Source organism: Aegilops tauschii, chromosome 3 (assembly GCF_002575655.3).
Source record: "Aegilops tauschii subsp. strangulata cultivar AL8/78 chromosome 3, Aet v6.0, whole genome shotgun sequence".
Taxonomy (NCBI): domain Eukaryota; kingdom Viridiplantae; phylum Streptophyta; class Magnoliopsida; order Poales; family Poaceae; genus Aegilops; species Aegilops tauschii.
In genome coordinates, this window is record NC_053037.3 from 368,142,508 (window position 1) to 368,147,510 (window position 5,003).

At 44.7% G+C, this 5,003-nt stretch overlaps 1 long non-coding RNA gene across 1 annotated transcript; it reads left to right on the forward strand.

Annotated features, from left to right (window-relative positions):
- The first annotated feature begins 316 nt into the window (after positions 1–316).
- Positions 317–4,655, forward strand: LOC109759421 (uncharacterized). The gene is made up of 5 exons (XR_002232088.4): positions 317–679; positions 747–921; positions 1,848–1,946; positions 2,781–4,175; positions 4,306–4,655. It is a non-coding gene; the product is annotated as an uncharacterized lncRNA (long non-coding RNA).
- The last annotated feature ends 348 nt before the right edge of the window (positions 4,656–5,003 follow it).

Consider the following 5,003-nt stretch of genomic DNA (forward strand, 5'->3'; position numbering starts at 1 on the left):
CACCCACCTCACGCGCTCCCTCTCCCCCATCGCTGCCGCCACCCCGCCGATCCCATCCCTCCCGATTCAGATCCATTCTCCCTGATTTAGATCCGACCCCGCCGCCCGCGCCCGCGGGCCACCATCCGCTCCTCCTCGTGTCCTGGAGGACGTCCGCCGCTCTTCCTCCGCCCGTCCCAGAGGCCTTGGTCGGCGCCCTCCGCCGGAGGGCCGCCGCGCTCGTCCCGCCCTCGGCGCCGCACCTCCTTTTCCTCATGGCCTCGCACCTCCCCGATCTATGTTCCTCGCACGCTCACCGCTTCGCCTCTATCTCCCACCACGCCGCACGCCCCACGCCAGAAAAGGGAAGGCGAGCCACCTCCGCCCTCCCCTCGCCCCCGCGCTGGTCCCACCGCCGAGCCTAGTTCCCCTCACTTCTCCGTGCAGGCGCCGTCACCATCAATCGATCTCCTGAGCAAGCGACCTCCCTCCCCGATCTACTCGTTGGCTATGGCGGACGAGCCGGAGGGGCGAGGGGCGGGGGAGCGTGGACGCCAACTGGCGCCCCACCCAAGACTCAGATCCCGCCACCGCAGCCGCCGGAGGCGGGGTTGACCCGAACGCACCGGCGCCCCACCGCCGGAGGCGACTGGCGCTCCGGGCTCCATCCCGACGCCCGCGCCAGGATCGTCAGTAAGATGTAAGCGGCGACCTCAATCTTTGATTTGATCCTTCATCCCCTTGATTTATTGGAGCACTCCTTCCAGATCCAGTCGCACTCCTCATCCAGCTCCATGTCTCCTGGTGCGGCAGCACAGTGGGAGGATGTGAACGCGCGGCCGCCCAGGGGTGGTGGTGGTGGTGACCTGCCTGCTCGTCCCTCGTCCTCATCACCGGCCTCTCCGAGGTCGCTGCTAGGGCAATCTCCATGGGCCCTTGAGGGTAATTTCCGATCCCTCCTCCGCAATTGTAATTCTACAGTAGTACAAGGCTTCCATCTAGGATAATGTCCGGCTGTATTAGACTGCATGTACTACTAATAGTAAATCTACAATAGTATTTCTACACATCCTAGCTAGTGATGAATACTTTTCATTGCATGGCCTGACTAATGACTCGCATTGGAGTCATTTATTAATCTTGTACTACTAGATGAGCTTCCGAATGTAACTTATGGAAATATCAGGTTATCCTATGATGCAGAAATCTCGTATTTGCTGCATCTTTCCAGTTTATTAAGGAAGCACTGAGCTAGCTTGAGCAGTAAAAAATGAACACTTGGTACCATTTACTACAACCCCTGATTTTGCTACATCATTTTTATAGTTCAGAAAATCTGGGGCTATACATTATTATTGCATATTTATTGCAGACTGACTGACTGTAATAGTATTCAAAAAATCAGGTTGATGGTCAGATTAGCCCCTTTCAAATTTCATATATTAATCAATGGAGCACTAGCAGCCAACCTTGGAGATGGGCGTGCAAGTGTCTGACCTCCAACCCTGAATGTGTTCTTCCCATATTTCTATAGCCAATAGTACCAAACTGCCATTACAAACATGTCACTCCACTAGCTAGCCGACAACTCAGTCTTAGTTTCCAAGCAAAAACAAAGCATCTTTCGCCTTTGGCTTCTTACTGGCGTTATCAATGGCTGACATGTTTTGATATACTCAATCCTGCAATTTCTGTTACCGATTTTCAGCTTGACCCACTGTTTTGGTCAGTTATTTCCATTACTCTTGCCGCTGCTCTGCTCTGTACATACATAACCTAGGACTCTTATCTGTATTACATATTTTTAGCTTGACCCACTGTTTTATTAAGTGAATTCCATGCCAACTAACTTTCTCTTGTTCATGTAGATGGAGTAGGACGATGAGCAGCAGCAAATGAGCCTGATGGTGAAGAAGCACCTGATGACCAGAACTCATTCAAGAGCTCTTTTGTCCTTCCAAAACAGGGTCTTGATGTCCCCCTTACAGAAAAATGTTCATACATGTTCCTGCATGATGTGTGTGTGCATGTTGGATGGTCATATTCTAGTGTACTAGCTAGCTAGTAAGCTTGTTTTGCTACCGGATGATTGGATGTCATCTCAGTTTTTACCTCATGTAGCTGACCACCTAATTTGTAGGTAAAGATACCGTTGGCATATATTATTAGCAGCATTTTTTCATAAACAAAATAAAAAATGTTGATTTAGATCTAGAATGTGTATTATGTCCATGTTGTTGGCTAGATGGTAATGGCTCATCAGAATACACACACACACATGAACGCTATTATTTCTCTTCAGAGAAACCAAGCCAGTATTCTGATCCTCCTAGCCATTGCACATGCCTGTATTCATATGGCCATTGTGGATAATTCTATGCTTTAATAGTTCTCCTTATATATCACTGTTTATTAGTAGGAGATTTCTTCTGCTTGGCCATAACAACAATTTCATGTTGTTTCTTTTGTAATTCGATGGTTGACAATCTCATATATTACACTAGCTAATATATTACAACGGAATGAATCAACTACTCTCATGGTCGATCCCATCCCATCTAGCATTATTTACTGTCTATCTGTCTGTATGTATTTACTCTGGAAAAAATTCAGTCTGCACATCTGCATCTGCATTGCACAAGTACAGATGCATCCGCCCCTGCTATTTTCTTGTTATACATTACATAGATGCATACATACGCCAAGCTATTTCCGTGTCTATCTGTCTGACCTCTCAAGGATGCATATCTCGTTTGTATGTACTGAATTTTGTGACAATTTCGTTTTCCTCATACTTACAGGATGCTGCGCTCGCTACTTACATGTTTTCTGATGCCGCAACAAAGGACTATATGTGGTTTCTTCAGTGGGACTGTTGCTATCACTCCTCATGTTCAATAACATTTCAGCATTGGACCTGCTAGTCACCCAAGCCAAGCCTCGCATCGCTTCAACAAAGCGATACTTCTTCCAATCAACCCCTACTTCGGCTCTGGTCTTTTTTCCATCTTCTCTTATTTAAGCTAAGAAAGATTCTGAGTTTGCATCCATCTCATTACACTAGCTAGAACAATATATTAGTTAAGGCAACTCTACTACATATCAATTTCCCCTACTGGATTGGTTCTATATTTTTAAAGTTCTTTCGTGGTGCATGAGCCCAACCTAAAGAAATATAGGCTTATGATGACTATTTTCCTTCTTAAGTAATCATAGTTGTTGGCTTCGGTAGCTTGCTGAATATGCTTTAGTTATATATAGAAATGACGTGCCTTCTATGCTTAAATGATTATTTGGCTCTATATAATTGTTGACATGAATATCTTGACTTCCCAAACAAGTATAGGACTGTACCTATGCATACAGATTGTCCTAACAAAACTGAAAATAAAAATTGAAGCATGAAATAAGCAATAAGTGGCTGATTTTTATTTGCATGTTAAGCAGAAAGTTGTAGCCAAGGCTTATATATTACGAAATATTGTCACACCTCTGAGCTTCTACTGTTGTTAGGGACATCGTAGTGTGATCTTCATCATTTTTCGCTTGAAGATGTACTGATTCATTAGTCAAGCAGAGACCGAAGTCATCTTTTGCTACTGCTAGCTCTATGGATGTTTATTTACCTGCAACTTCTGCCAGCACTAACTTGGTTATATAGCAGTTCAATTCAGTCAACCTGTTGGAACTAGTTTGTTGATTACTTGTATCCAGATTTTATATCCTGCCCTATGCCATTGTCGACTTGCTTAGGTACATAATTGTTATGTCTTGCAATCTGGTATTGATGATTGTCAATGTATTCATTTATACCTTTCTAGTGTACCTTGTATGTTACCCAGCTGATCTGTATATCAATGCTCTGTTTCCAATAGATGTATGCTGATGCCTGATGGCTGATTTCTTAAAACTTCACTGTTGCAGTAGCATTTTTCCTTAGTGCATAGATGTATGAGCGACCATTTATGCTTGAAACCTTGCTCTCTTTCCCAGGAACCATCGTGGTCTGCGTCACTACTGGGGCAGGAGAGGAAAGACTGTTGGTGTCTCCAGGAAGCGATAAACTGCTTCACAAAGATCCCCGCATAGCTTCACTACTACTGTGTTGGTCCATTTCCAGAATCGTAAGGAGTGTTCTTGTTTATACGATTACCTTGGATGATGCTTTTGCTTAAGGAGAGGCTCAAGAAGATCAAGTATAAACTCCTCCCCCTCTTGTTTGTTTTTGCTTGATACTGTTTGGTGGTTGATACATTACTGTGCAAGTTCTATGGTATGTGAGTTCTTTCTGTTGCTGCAAGCATTGACACAACATGTCATGTGCAGGGAGCTCCGCATCCGAGTTTCAGCCATCCTCTACAGCAAGGAGCTCTGGGCCAAAGGAGCAAGCAGCGCTGCTAGTTCCTTAATGCCAGATCGAGTAAGATGGTGCACCATGGCGTGTGGTGGCGTATTTTGCTTCCGAGAACAGTACTGTTTATTTGAAGTGAGATGTACTCGTCTAGTGCCTGGCAAAAAAATGAAGGATGAAGTGTCATGTACTGTCTATGTTGTAGTGAGCTGTAGTAGGAGTGAAATGAAAATGTATCTGCTGTTGTATGTGCCATTTCGCTGTAATGTATTGTGTACATTTTACTTGAACATTAACTTCTCCAGAAAAAATGTTCTTACTGGACATGATAGTGGCCACGGCCCAAATATACTTGTACTATTAAGATGCCATGGCCCAAAATAACCTGGGCTGAAAAGCTATTCAGAATTATTATAAGCAGGCCTCGACTCAAATAGAAAATAGAAACAAAAAGGAAACAAACTATGTGGAAAGGTAAAGGCCCATTATAGAAAAGGCCCAAAAACATCAAGCAAAAAAATATCATAAAATGCTGAATTAATGGGCTTGGCCCATGTAGAACACCGAATTGGACCGGGCTGAATCTTACCAACGACCAATTCAATTGATCGCAATTTTGCCACGTCAGATTGCCACGTCGGATCCGACGTGGCCTGGGCAGACAACCAGTGAC